The sequence below is a fragment of the Camelus dromedarius genome, chromosome 31 (genome assembly GCF_036321535.1).
Source record: "Camelus dromedarius isolate mCamDro1 chromosome 31, mCamDro1.pat, whole genome shotgun sequence".
NCBI classification, from domain to species: Eukaryota; Metazoa; Chordata; class Mammalia; order Artiodactyla; family Camelidae; genus Camelus; species Camelus dromedarius.
Genome location: NC_087466.1, coordinates 23,538,097 through 23,552,838, shown reverse-complemented (window position 1 = coordinate 23,552,838; position 14,742 = coordinate 23,538,097). Strand labels below are relative to the sequence as shown.

The window sequence follows — 14,742 nt, the reverse complement described above, 5'->3', positions numbered from 1 at the left end:
GACACGGTGACCGAGCGGACTGTCGCTCTGTCTGGGTTCAGCACGTGGGTCCTGGCCTGCTTCCGCAGCTGGTTCCAAGGACCGTGTGGTTTGTCAGAGCCTTTGCTGTTTTGGTCTGTGTGCTTCGTCTGGTGACTCTGGGGCAGTGCTTTGGTCCACCTGTTGGGAACAAGGCCCTTCCCTGGCCGGGCTGCCTGGTGTCTTTTGGCCAAGTGTACTGGGTTAAATGGTGTCCTCAAAAATTCATATCCACCAGAACCCGTGAATATGACCTGATTTGGAAATAGGGTGTTTGCAGCTGTAATCAGTTAAGATGAGGTCATCCTAGACCAGGGTGGGCCCTAATCCAGACACTAGTGTCCTTATTAGAACAGATACAGAGACACATGGGGGAAAACAGCATGGAAAAATGGAGGCAGAGAGAGGGAGTCAGCGATGAGCCAAGGATTGCCAGGAGCGCCTGGGAGCTGGAGGAGGCAGGAAGGGGTCTTTCCTGGAACCTTCAGAGGGAGCGTGGTCCCACCAATACCTTGATTTTGAACTGGGGCTTCCAGAAATGTGAGAGAATGCATTTCTGTTGTTTTAAGCCACCCAATTGGTAGTACTTTGTTATGGCCACTGCGCTGAGACTCCAGAGAAGCAGCTTTCCAGCTGTGCCTCGTGGAGCTGGGTTTCCCCTGCTGGTGCTGCCAGACCAACAGGTGCCTGTGGTGTCCAGCAGCGGAGACTGAATGCAGGGTATTGACGATGCAGTGTTGCAAAGCTAGAGGAACCAAAAGAGATGGTTGGGGTAACTGACAAATGAGTGACTCCAGGTGGCAGCCCCCACGTCTGGGACTGGGGGACAGAAGGAAGGCGGTGGGTCACTGCAGCGCAGGAGCGTGGAGGAGGGCCTGTATCCGTACTGGGCCCTCTAGAAAGTGGGCTGCTGCTGGGCTGGGACCGCCGGGCAGCACGTGGGGCCAGCGCTCAGATCTTCTAGGGAGTGCTGCACAGCTGGGGTGTAGAGCTGCCCGCCGATGCTGCTGTTACCGGGAGGAGCGTGGAACCTAGGAGCAGGTAGGGTCCCCTGCCCTGCTCCCATCTCCCGCCTCCCGCCAGGGCCTCCACAGGCCCGGGGGTCTAAAAGGTGTGGCTTTCTGCCTTCCAGCCTGAGCCTGGCAGCCTCGCAGAGCAGAGTTCTGAAGAGTAAACACGGGGTCCAGAGACTGCGGGAAGACCACCAGGCACCCTCTTGTCTCACCGTCAAAACCCTGGGTATGGAAAGGGCCGTTAAAAAATATTTTCTAACTGAAGTGTAGTTGATTTACAGTGTTAGCTGTCAGGTGCACAGCAAAGTGATTCACTTGTACACGTACATACATATGTATTTTCTTTTCTGATTCTTTTCCTTTATCTGTTATTACAAGAAACTGAGTGTAGTACTCTGTGCAGGTCCTTGCTGTGTATCTATTTTATACGTAGTGACACGTGTCTGCTAATCCCTAACCACTGATTTATCCCTCCCCGCCCTTTCCCCTTTGGTGACCATAGTTTGTTTTCTGTGTCCACGATCAGCTCCATTTTGTACGTGAAGAAATTACGCACCCACTGGTTGAATACTCTCCCCCAGATTTGTAATGGACCAAGGTCCAAACACCAAGTCCCCAGCTCCACAGGGATGTTGTGTTAACAGACTAGTGAGGAATCATGGCAGTGCAGGCTGATTTCCCATGACCTTACAGCATCCTTCTAGTCAGTTCTGTTCCTACTTACAACAGGAAGGGTTTTTTTTTTTTTTTCTTTTACAATTGAAAAAAGAAAACCCCACTGGAAACCTGGGGTCCCACTGGGTGGAATTCGTGGTCTGTGAGATCAGACAGCACAAGTCAAGTCAGCTTGTGTTCTGGAGTCACAGGAAGCAGCTGAGGGCCTGCATCCGGTCGGGGCTGGTGCCCGGTGTTCTCCTGCCTCTGACCTGGGCTTTAGAATGTGGCTGTCACGCAGAGGGAATCCTGTTTGATAACAGGATTATCCCTTCTGTAATTCTTCGAGACCAGTGGAGTTTAGGAACGCGTCTCCATCCACCACCCTCTTTTCTCAAATTCAGTTTGCTGTTTTCTTTTTCGGCAACAGCATTGTGTGTGTTTTCAAAAGCAAAGGATTAAGCACTCTGTGATAAAGATTCATGTCAGGTTTGAGAATTGAGAATTCTCAGTGGAGAATTGATGGAGTTGGTCTGAAGCTTAGATTTTCCTTCGTGGGAAACGTGCCTATGCTGGGGTCCTCGTCCGTCCTCCAGCCCCCGTTCACTTCCTCTCTCATTATCCCTAAATCATCCCATCTGCCTCCCTCTGGCCAGGTGCACTAGCCTCCAGCGAGGCTGCCCGTCCCTCCCTGGTCCTTCCACTACCCATTCTAATCCCGTTGAGCCTCTTCTAGGTGGTCCTGGTGCCTGATCTCCCCACTCCCCTGCTCTCAGCCCTCCTGGGCTTCCCATCAGCCTGTGAATAAAGCCCCAGCGCCTTACACCTGGCTGCCTGGCCGTCTGCACGTTCTCCACTCTTGTCTGTCCCGGCCACTCTTGGGGCCTCTGGACCTGCTGTCCTCTCTGCCCAGGATGTCCTTCCACGGGATCCCCACAAAGCTTGCTCCCTCACTGCGTTTAGGTCTCTGCTTAGATGTCCCCTTCTCAGAGCCACGTCCCCTGGCCATGTTTTCTAGAAATCTCTATGTCTGTTTCTTTCTTTATTTCACTGTATAGTATTCACAGTTTCAGTACAGTTGACCCTTGAACCACACGGGTTTGAACTGCATGGATCTGGAGGAACCACGTGTGTAAGGAGGGCCGTGTGGGTTTTTGACTGCATGGAGGGTCGGCGCCCCACTCCCTGCGTTGCTGAGTAGGGAAACGAGAAGGAGACAAGCAACAACACGCGTGTGTGTGTATTTACAAACGTCTCTGTCATTACAGACTTTGGGAGAATGTATCTCTGTCTGCTCTGCTCACTGTTGAAGAGCCTCTGGTGTCCTGGGCCTGTCTCCACTGGGCGTGGCACATCGCTGCGTCACAGGTCACCATGTGCTGCCCTGCACAACTGAATCGCTTCTGGGAAAAAATTCATTTTGGAAATGAGTTAGCAAGGCTGTGTTCCAATAAAACTTTATTCACAAAGACAGGAGGCAAGCACAGAAGGCACTTGACAGCCAGCTCCAGGAGGTCTGCAGAGACACAGGCATGTCCTGCGGTTTTGTCATCCCAGGCTCACCCTGCCCAGTGCCCTTCCTCCTCAGTGGGCACTACATCTGCACAGTGGGGGCCCCCACACCATCCCCTGGCAACAGATATAAGAAGAGCAGGAGGGAGAGGCCAGATGGTCACCACCCTTGACTTGATGCCTTGGCTGGTCACGCCCAGTGAGCACGGGAAACCAGTTGGCTAGATGCTCGGATTCTGGGCAGCAGACATGTGATACCCGTGACTCACCTTATGATGAGAGTCCTGCACAGTCTGTTTTGCCACTTTGGAAGCGTGCTTGCTGATTTCAGCTGGCGCTGCGGTGTGTGGACTCCAGCGTGCAGGGGGCTCGGAGGGGCCGCTGTTGCAGCTGCGTGTGCCGACGTGAGTGCAGGCTGAGTCTCCTGTGCGTGGGGTGGGTGGTGGTGTGGAGGCACCCCCTGCCCACCTCCACCCAGTCCCTGGCAACCGCCAGTGTGCTCTCTGTCTCTATGAATTTACCTTTTTTTAATACTTCTTATCAAATATATACCGTATGTGACCTTTCACTTCTGGCTGCTTTCGCTAGCGTCATGTTTTCCAGGGTCATCCACTTTGTAGTGTGTGTCAGTGCTTCAGGCCTCTCTGTGGCTGAACAATATGCCATTGTATGGATGGACCACATTTTGTGTCTCTATCAGCCGGTGGACACCGATGTGGGTCGGCTCCCCCTTTTGGCTGTTGTGACTAGTGCTGCTGTGAACAATTACGTACAAGGATTTGTTTGAACACCTATTTTCAGTTCTTCCGGGTATTTATCTAGGAGTGGAATTACTGGGTCAAATGGTAATTCTACGTAACTTTTTTGAGGTTAGCTGTCTTTTGAGGCAGCCTGTGTCCTGTTGATAGTGGCCAGTGGGAACCAAGCATAAATGTCACTGTGCCTATTTTCATTAATAGGACAGAACACACATTGTAGGTACATGTAAACTGAGGAAATGCAATCTCTGAGAAAAGCCTTATTTAAATGCAAATGCCTCTCTGGTCATGAGCTTACAGTAGAACCTGCTTAGTGTGTTACATTTTTCCACTTCAGCTTGTCTCTAACCTGTGTTAGAAAAACAGCTTTTAAGTAGCACAGGGTGCTTCTCGATAATTGCGTTGTTGGCCTATGTGTGACGCCTGAATATCAGACAGGTCAGGAATAGCATGTATGTGTCATCATGGAAGCAAGTGTACATTTATGGAGTTTTCTGAATACAGAAGGGGACTTAGAGATTCGGGATTGTCTCTCCCTACCCCGAGCCCCAGAGACTTACAGGAAAACAGGGACAGTTCTTTCCTAGCAGTCCTTTTATTTGCATAATAATCTTTCACATTCAAATTGCCCTTTACAGATTGTAAAGTGGGCTTATATGCATTATCTCCTTTAAATTTCCAGGAATACTCAGAGGGTTAAATAATTTGCTCAGAATCACACTTGGTAAATGTTAGAATTAGGTTTCAAACCCAGGTCCTCTGAGTCCCAGTGTTTCTCTGTATCATGTGATGACCTCGCCAGCGGTCCTGAGCCTTGACCACAAGGAGCAGGAATGGGGCGCAGTAGCTTTCAGGACCCTGGACAGAGGCAAAGCACTCTCCTTCCATTCTGTTTGTATCTCTCCCCACCTTTCCGTCTGGTTCTCTCACCCCAAGCACCCCACCCACTCCTGTTCCTTCCCGTCTTTCCTCTCCTCCCCTTACTCCATTCTCCCTGCCCCTGCCTTTAGGCTAACCACTTGCGAAGGCTTTTCAGACAAAATACTATCAAGCACTTCCCAGTGTTGACTTAAATTATTTTCACTCTAATTGATAATTACATTATTCTTACGTAACATGATTCTACTAGACTTACATATTATAACTACGTAGTCTGTATTGTTTGAGCATCATGTGAGGGTATGTTTATAATTCATAATGTAATTATAAGTGCCCAGCGATAAAACTGGTTTATAAAATTTTTACAGCCTTTCTAACCCGTAAAGCCAAGATGAACAGATCAGAGAGAAACAAACGAGTGAAGCCAATAAAGTTCAGAATTCAAACTCGCTGTACTTTAATGTATCCGATGGTACTATTTTACTTAAACTAAAATTTCCTTTGTAAGTGCCTTTGACAGTGACCTGAAAGTTGACTCAACGTTCCCACCACGGGTCTTTTTCAAACTCCTGCCAGATCTTTGACTCTTAAGCACATGTGCAGCCTGGTGGCTCTCACTTTGCACGAAAGCACCGTGTGTCTTGGCCTTTGCTACGTTTCCATCATCTCGGGGCAGTCAAGGTGGTGACTGTTCAAGCCAGTGCGGGCGTGCACGCACACACGCAGGCACTGGCTTTCATTCCTGAACGTAAGGAGGCACAGGATGTGTGTATATTTATTCTTTCTAGGTTTCATGGAAATAAAAAATAGCCAAAATTCCTTCCATAGCCGCCCACCCCGAGATTGTATCTGCAGCCCCCAGTCTGGGAAGCGCTGCCCCAGGCCTCCCAGAACCCCCACCCCTCCCACCTGGGGGCGTTTCAGAGCCTGTGGGCAGCTCTCAGGATCGGGAAGGCTGAAGGACCATGCTCTTCAGAAAGAGATTTAGAGGTGATGGGAGTGCAGGCAGCGGTGTGGTCCGATGTGCGTGAGCCGCCTCCCGTGGGCTCAAATCCTGCTCCTTGGCCGGCTACGTGGAGGCTGCCTTTTCAGGCTGCTTAACTCTTGGTGCCTTAGTTTCCTTGTGCACCATGTGGAGACAGTCACGTCCACCCTGTAGAGATGTTGTGAGAGGTGGATGAGCTTTTGAAAAGAAGGAGAAGAAAGCAAAGAGCTCAGCTCGGCTCCTGGCTCGGAGTAGAAGCTCTGTCCCTGGAGTGGCCACATCGTCGGACGTGGATTCATCTCCCTCATGTGTTCTCGTCGCCTGCCTCTCTCTCCCTCCCAGTGCGCCTGTGTTCATCTGTTGCTACTCCCAGGAATGCTGCCACTTCCGGCCTGAACGGCCTTTCCCTCGAGGGTCACTGTTTCCATCAGCCCCCACATCCGCTGGGTTCTCTTACCTCCCACCGCTGCTTCCCGAGCCCGTGCCTCTGCCTCCCTGTGGGTGTCCATGCCCCTCAGGGACTCAGCCTGGTGCCTCCGCTTCACGCTCTGGCTGCTGCTGCCCCGTCCTCAGCACCCCTCTGGAAGGTCCTGGGAGTCATCCTGGGCGCTCCGCCCACTGGGCATCCCGCGGTCCTCACGCGGCCCGATTTCTGAGCAGCGCCGGTGCTGGTGACCCTCATTCCCAAGTTGGTGCCTCTTTCACTTCCAGGACATCACACGCTTGGCTTCCTGTCACTCCTGCCCGTCCCTTTGCAGGACCGTCTTCTGCCCATTTTAACCTCCATGTTTCTCCCAGTTCTGTCCTGGGTCCTCCCTCTGTCCCCCTTGATGGATCTCCTTCACTCCCATGACTCACTGACGTCTCAGGATGACTTGTAGACCCGGACACAAGTCCAGGTCTCTCTCCTGAGCCTGAGGCCACAGAGCAGACTGTCCACTGAGCCCCCACTGGGTCCCATGCAGGCATCTCGGACTCACCACCCCAGCAGAGCCTAACTAACATCCATCCTCAGCACTTACATCTGTGCTTCCTCCCTCACCCTGCTCTCATTGGCTGATGTCTTCAGCCCCCAGCTCCCCAAGCCAGAATCCCACACATCCTTCTGTGACCCATCACTGAGCCGTGTTATTTCATCTTCTTTCATGTTTCCTGAATCCAGATTTTTCTCTCTGCTGCCATCACCTGAGCACAGGCCATTGGCACCTCTTCCCCAGGTGGTTGCAAATTGATCTTTTTGGTCTCAGCCTTGCTTCTCCTCAGTCGCTTACTATTCAGCAAATTCCTGACTGTAGCTCCGAGCTCCTCCTGACCTTTCCCTGCCTGGCTCTCCAAGTCTGCCCCTCCTCACTGCCCGCCTCATCCAGCGAGAATCCGCTGCCTGCGGCTCCCAGCCGTTCGTGCCCTCCCTTGTGGGTGGGTCTCTGCCTCGCTCAGGCTTCCCGGGGAGAGGCAGCACCTGCCCGCCACCTTCAGCCTGACTGGGCTCAGAGGGAGCCTGGGAGCACAGGTGGGGAGACAGCGGCAGGAGAGCGGGCTCCGGCTCGGCTCTGATGGGAAGCCCTGACCCGTCCACACAGGGTGGGGCTGCATTCCTGTATGCAGAGAGGCCCGACGAGTTAACTGACGTCTTCCTCACCCCGAGGAGGCTCCCCCTCTGAGCTGGGCGCAGCCCACCGATGCACCTCCTGCCTTGGAGCCGGCGAGGCAGCCCCTTGCGTTCTGGGGGCGGCAGTCGTGGAGAAGTGTCTCCCTGGGCCTGACGGGTGTGGGGGGAGCCTGGAAGTTTAGGGTCCGGGGTGGTACAGCAGATGCAGATCCTGCTTCAGGAGGCCTGCTGGTCCAGAAGGAGTTTATGTTCTTGTTTGTGCCACGCCAGTCCTGACACCAACTCTGAGACCAGCCCTGCCTCAGCAGTGACTTGAGAATCCCTCTGTGTCTTCTCTAACAGCCTGCATTTCTGCCATTGCTGCCCCATCACCCTGCACTACGATGGCCCGTTTCCTTTTCTGCTGCACCTGTGTGGCTTGGGGCAGGGTGTTGTGTGAGCCCCGGGCCCCGCCGCCCTCAGGGGACCTTTACTGAATGAATAGAAGCAATGAGTCTTGAGAGAGATGGTTTCCCCTGGGAAGCTGCCCGTCGTACCCGTGGAAATGTGGACTTGAGGAGCGCTCCCGATGGGGAGGCGATGGGACCCGGTTTGCCCAGTAGGGGAACTCTGGTCTTTCCTTGGTTTTTAGATGGATAGTGAATCAGCTCGGGCTGCCGCAACAAAATGCCGCAGGCTGGGTGGCTTCAATGACAGGAGCGTATTTATTTTCCCCCATTTCTGGAGGCTGAAGTCGAGGTGCGGTGGGGTTGTGTCTGGTGAGGCCTCTCTTCCTGGTGGGTGGCCGTCCGCCTTCCCCTCTGTCCTTATGTGGCCTTGGCTCTGCACATGTGTGTAGAGAGAGAGAGGTCTCTGGTGTCTCTTCTTATAAGGACACCGATCCTGTTGTACTAGGGCCCCACCCTTATGACCTCTTCTACCCAGAGTCACCTCCCTAAAGGCCCCATCTCCAAATACCATCACACTGGGGATTCAGGGCTTCAGCGCATGAATTTTAGGGCGTGCAGCTTGGTCCGTAACAGGTCACCAAGGCAGAATTAGGTGCAAGGGGACAGATTTATCTTGGTATCCCACATCCCCCCTTTCTCTCCCTGCACACGGGGAGTTTGCACAGCTGTGTGGTTTCCTGTCCCCCCACCTCACCCCCTAATACTTGTGCATCACCCCACAATACAGATCTAACGTCTTTTACAAAGTGCACCATTTTTAAGCCAACTCAACTGTAGGCATGTTTATTATGGAAGGGAGTGCACAATATGTGTTTTCACCTGAATTAATAGCCTGTATTTAAAAACAGGGACATTGCAGGTAGAAGCCCAGAGTGCTAGCTCCTAAAAACCTGGGGGAGCCGGCAGTGCTGGGCTCTCGCTCCCACGAGGCACCAGCGGGCTGGAGCGAGTTTGCAGCCGCCCTCTCGGGTGGGGCATGAGCTGCCCGTTTGCTGCCTTCCCTGCCCCTCTAGAGTGTTCTTACAGCTGGCCCGTTCTGCCTCTTTATGTTATCCGCTGTTCTCTGAGTCTGTGTCAGTTTGCCACTTCTGCCTCAGCCCTTTTCTCCCTCCCTTGTCCTCATCGGAATTTACCTTTTGCCCATAATTTTGCTAAACAGGAAATAGGAAATCCGATCAGGCTATTCTGATTTAATACATTAGTGGATATTAATGGATTAAAAAAATCTTCCTGACTGGCACTTCCTGTAGCTCTTTGAGGAGAATTTCAGGGATGCCTGGTCCCAGAAGTTCTCAATTCAGATGCCAGAACTCTCTGATCTGCTGGCCGGGAGCTGGTCCTTACCTCTAGATGTTCATCTGCGAAGTGGAGAACAGGACCGTGCCCTTTTCTATCTGAGGATGCAGACAGCTCGAGTCAACAAACTGCATTTTGATTTTTGCGGAGTAGGCTCAGTCTCATTGTGCGCCCAGTGTTTGGTGAATCCTAAATCCTCTTACTCAGATGGCTTTAAGCATAAAGGATCCAGGACTCAAGCTGTACCATTTCCAAAGAAGCAAACGGATACACAGAGGCTGGTTTTTCTCTCTTTACCATTGTTATTTTGGGTCAAGAAGATGGAGCTTAGAGGGTGATTTCATGCAGCTGGTGTTGAGAAATTTCTTCGTTATCACAGTCCTGGTGACGCATGAGTCACCAGCCCTGCCTCTCCAGGTGGTGGGCGTGTGCTGTCAGAGTCCGTTCCTGGGTGCTCAGATGTGGTCAGTAGTCGATGGGATCACACCCCAGCGCAGGGGGAGCCGACGGGGCTCAGACCACCCTGTGGCCAGGAGGGATGTGTGCACACCTGTGACCCGGGCGCCGGTGTGGCCGGCCGCCTGCCCCAGGGCTGTGTGGAGAACCTCACTGTTCAGCAAGAGCGTCAGAGTATATTAAGTCCACCCAGTCCTCCTCCTCCTCTCCTCCTGTGAATTGTCAGAGCTGGTGCACCCGCGCCCATTGGCGAGTCCCATTTTGTCGTGTTGCAGCTAAAAGCCCACATCTCTGGGCGGCCTTCTGGTCTCAAGCATGTGGCCAGTACGCAGTGTGATCCGTATCCTGCTTGGCAGCCCTTCCTTCGTGGTGCTGATTAATCCAGAAGGGCTCGATTTAATTGGAGCAGGGGTGGCTTCCCCGGGGAGGGCGGCTCTGGTCCTGCACAGGGTCAGTGATGAGAACTTCCAGGGTAAGTTGCCTTGCTTCTCCGCATCTTAATAGGATCAGAAGTGTGAGCGATCGGAGTTTTCCCTTAAGTAATGCAAGATACATGCATGTCTGAGTAGCATCGGGGGCCTGTTGCTCCGAGGGGCAGGGAGGACCAACGTCTGCTGTCACTGCAGCATGGAGGGCGAGACCACACGTGCCCCCAGCCCCGTGCCCACCTCTGGGCTTTGTCAGGGGTGAGTAAGTCTGGATAAGTGAGATGCTGTAATTTGGTGAATAAAACACATAGTCCATGTCTATCAAGTGGCGTCTTCACTCTGCGGGCCTTTACCTGGGTGTCTCGGTCATAGAAGGGGCTGTTTCAGCGTCACTGTGTGAGGGGCTCTGCCGTCTGCTGAGGAGTCTTCTGTGGAGGACTGTTTGGGGGTGAGTTTGCTTTTCAGCGGCTCGCTCTTCTGTTCCTGGCCCCCCACGGTGGGGGCCCTGGTGCAGTACGGGCTGCCCCAGGTGCAGATTCCCGCTTGGAGCGGTTTGGGGAAGAGGCGGCCACGCGTCTTCCCTCTGCCTGGTGGTGCTGTGGATCCGGTGCTTCCCGGGCGGGATTTCGGTCCTGAGCTTTTCTCTGGCAAAGGTTGATTTCGTCAGGTTAAGAGCTGACCTTGAATCACTGAGATGGGATATAAATAAAGGAGATGAATGAGTCACTTTTTTTTTTTACAACCACCAGAAAGCTGGATTAAAGAGCCAGCCAGGCTTCTCTTTCCGACATGGAGGTGCAAATGCAGGTGGTGGCAGCAAGTGGAGTCTGTAGGCAAGGATAATGGTGCCCTCCACAGGGAAGGGGCCGTGACGGCGTGCAGGGAGGGGCTCGGTCCTCTACCGTCTCGTGTAATCCTCCCGGCGGCTGCTTGAGTAGGTGCTTCTACATCCTTCCATCTTAAGAGTATAGAGATGCTGGGCAACCTGCTGGGGACCACAGGGCTTACACTCGCAAAAGCTAGGTTTTGTGTTAATGAATCCAAGGTCATACTGCTCACTGTGCGACAGGTCAGTAAATCAAGGGATGAGTTATTGGGGCAAGGAATAATGACTTTATTCAGAAAGCCAGCGGATGGAGAAGATAGTGGACTAGCGTCCCAAAGGGCCATCTTGCCTGGGTTAGAATTCAGGCTTCTTCTATAAGAAAAGGGAGGGAGTGAAGTCAAACACTTCCTGGTTCCAGTCAGCCCCCCGAGGGGTGTGTTAATTTCATCCTTCCTGCGGTCATTCCCGGGGGGCCTGGTCAGGTTTCCTTTGAACTCAATATAAGTATTTTAGCTTAATGCTCATTACCTGGGAGGCACATTCCCACAGATGGGTCATTGTGTATAATTTAAACTTATGGGCAACATCCTTTTAGTGATAAACTTGTAGCAAAACCGGTAGATAGAAGGGTCAAAGTAAAAGAAACATCCAGTATGGAGTCAGATTGGTTCTTCCCTCTTAAGTCTGTGTTTAGCCAGTTCGACCTCAGAACTGGCCCCCACTTAAAGCTTCTCCCGTGATTCCCTGAGACATGGCTCCCTCAGTTCGCCTGGGGCGTCTAAGGCTGCCACGGTTGGGAGTCAGGTGTTTGGGTGAGCGCACTGGTGACTGCCAGTGGCTCTCACGGGTGGGACGTCTCAGGCTGTCTCCACGTCCCTCAGGGGGCCTGCAGGGGACTACGTTGTGACTTTCTTTACTTAAAAAAGACAAGATGAATTTTTGCTGCTGCGAACATCTCAGAGGAGGGAAGTGTTTGCCACAGGCTGGGGATCACTGCTCCCCGCAACCAAACCCCAGGGGTGAGGTGTGCAGATTGCTTCCTTGTGTTTCATTGCGTGGAAACCCAGGAGATGCCACGGAGAGGAGGAGGTCGAAATGACTGCGGCCGGGGGGGATGGGGCTTGACTGAAATAGGGGACCTAAAATCAGCCAGGGGGAGCCCTTCTCCTTGTGGGAGGAGCCTGAAACCGCGTGGTTCCCGCCCCTTTCCCCTCGTGAACGTGCATGAGCCTGAGATGTGGGCTCCCGAAGCATTCCAGAGGAGATGCAGGTCAGCTCGGACGTGGGTGCCCCCCAGGCAGTGGCTCGCTAGGAAGTGAGCGGAGAACACGCTGGGAGGACCAGGCGAACAGGACGCCTGCCGGCGGGGCGTTGGGGGTCTTGCCGCCCCCTTCCACCGTGGCCGTGAAGCGCCCTGCTTGCTTCTCCCTCGTGCTTTCTGAACAGGTGTCCGTCCTTCCTTTATCTTTTTGAGGCTCCTCAGCTCGCTCACTGAAGTCGTTTTCAGGTTGCTTCACTGTTTTTATTTTCTCTGGAGTCAGTTCACCCTGGCTATGGATTTTGTTAGACCTCTTTCATGGTGAGCTCTCACTGTGTGTTTTGGAATTTCCGTTTTCAGACTCATCTTTAACGGGAGATGTTTTACCCTCAGTCTCCCTCTGTGCTCACCACCCCTCACCCCATGTTACTTATTTTGTGGTTCTACCCTGCTCCCCGAGGATGCTCCCGGTCTTGGATTCGAGTTATTCTTGGTAGTGTTCAGAGCTCCCGCGCAGGTGAGGTCACTGAGCCGGCGGGTCTGCTCCCTCGGCCTCTCTAGTGCGTTACCTTGTCTAAGCAGGAGCTCTGGGCGACCTTCTTTGGAGATTGGGGACTTGACCTCAGACGCAGGTCAGGCAGTGACCTTCTTTCAGGTCTCCAGCCTGAGACGGGACACCTCCAGTCCCACGCAGCCTGAGACAGTCGGACTCCCAGTTCTCTCTGCCCATCTCTGGACTCAGAATCCGGTGGGTCCTGGGAGCTCTACTCAACCCACGTGTTCCAGACAGCCACAGTCTGCAAAAGCTTTTATGTTGTTTTTGAGCAAGATAGACCTTGACAGAATTGCTCTATGGTTTATTTTGGCAATGTGTTTGGAGGAAAGGGGCAGGTCAAAGCTGGACTTAACAACTCCAGCTGGAAGTCAGTTTTGTTGCCTCTTTAGGATATAAACGTGTAATGCTGGCCCACACACCAGGTGCTGGCTGGGATTTATATTCTGGAAGCTCCACTGCATGTTTACATACTACTTCATTATACACCTGCAGCAGTGTCATGAAGTAGCCCCCCCCCCATTTTACAGAGCGGGGGACTTGTGGCTCAGAGAGAAGAAAGAAATGGGTCCAACACCACAGGGCTTGTGACTTGCAGAGTCACACCCAGCCCTGCTGTGCCTCCCCATTGGAGCCCTTAACCACCGTGGCCCACATGTCCCCAGAAGTGGGGCATCACCTCACGACGCCCTTTCCTTTTGTTCCAGGAAAATGCACTGAAGGAGGCTGCCCAAGGAGAGCACCGCCCGAAGCCCCATTATGCAGGCCTTCCCGCACGGGCCCGGCAGCACGACAAGGTAACTGCCCACCTCCACCAGTGGGCCCGGGAGGCGGGTGCTGTGAGGGTCCAGGGAAGGCGGAGAGGGGACAGCTCGCTGAGCCCCGCCCAGTGCAAAGGTGGTGGGACCCTGGGCCATGTCTCATGTCCCATCGTGTGGCCGCTGCACAGAGCGCTCAGGGGACGTCTTGTGCGCTGTCTGCGAGGTGTCCCCACTTAGAAGTCTGCCCAGCCACACCCTCCACAGCGAACAAGCCTTCCCGTGTCCTCGCCCCCGGATCACTGTCTGTCTTAGTTTTTCTCATCCCAGGGACCAGCATCCCCCAGCTCTCAGGCCAGGCTGCTAGGAGCTGATCTGATTCCTCCTCTCCTCACTCCTGCTTCTCACTCAGCAGCAGCCCGTGACACCCCCCCCATCTCCTCCGTGTCCCCCCAGTGCAGGCCACCATTTTCTCTCGCCCAGATGCTGACACGGTCTCCTCACTGGACTGCCTACCCCCTTCTTGACATCCCAGAGTCATTTCCAGCAGCATCTGGAGTGATCCTGTGGTACAGACCAGATGGTGGGGCTCCTCTGAGTAAACCTTCCAGCGCCTCCCAAAGTAAGAATGAGGCGACCCCGTGGTTGCTGTCTTGCTCAGCCTGCCTCTCCACCTTTGATTCATGGAGCCTTGTCCACTCTGACCTCCTTTGTTCCTCAAACCACCATGCTTGTCCCAGCGCACAAGGGTTTTCTCTGCTTAGAACTCAAGTCCATCATCTTCAGACAGCTGCCAGCTCCTTGCCTTTCACATATCAGCCTGAGTCACCTCCTCAGCCAGAGCATCCTGGCCCCACTCTATGTCCCTCCCTCGCCCCCCACCCCAGTCTGGCTCTGTGACTTCACCCATCTCTTGTCTTCTTGTTTCTCTTATAACTTGGTCTGTCCCATGTCTTCACTTCTGTGTCTGTCCATCTCCCTGCGAGAACGTCAGCTCCCAGGTGGCAGAGGTCTTTGCCACTGTATCCAGCACTGTGTCCCCAGCTCCTATAGCAGGGCGCATAGTAGGTGCTCATTAACTATTACTTAATGATTAATTGGCAGCTTGGAGTTGCTAATTTCACAGCTTTGCCAATGCCTATTTCAAAGAATAACTGAATCCTGACAATTTTACTATAAAAATTAGAGCTTTCTTGATTTTGCGCTGATTTTCCTGCTTTCCTATGGGGCTTTTGTTTTTTTTTTTTTTTTTTTTTTACAAAAAAGACCCTGTTTTTCAGGAAATAACAA

General features: G+C 53.1%; 1 protein-coding gene across 6 annotated transcripts in view; it reads left to right on the top strand.

Moving 5' to 3' along the window:
• The window catches only part of RIMBP2 (RIMS binding protein 2), a 236,167-nt gene that overhangs the window by 130,174 nt on the left and 91,251 nt on the right, over nt 1-14,742 (top strand). For all 6 annotated transcript variants that reach the window (XM_064481322.1, XM_064481320.1, XM_064481314.1 and 3 more), the window contains one exon: nt 13,402-13,491. The gene's annotated coding sequence lies outside the window, so the exon portion shown is untranslated. The remainder of the gene's footprint in view (nt 1-13,401; nt 13,492-14,742) is intronic.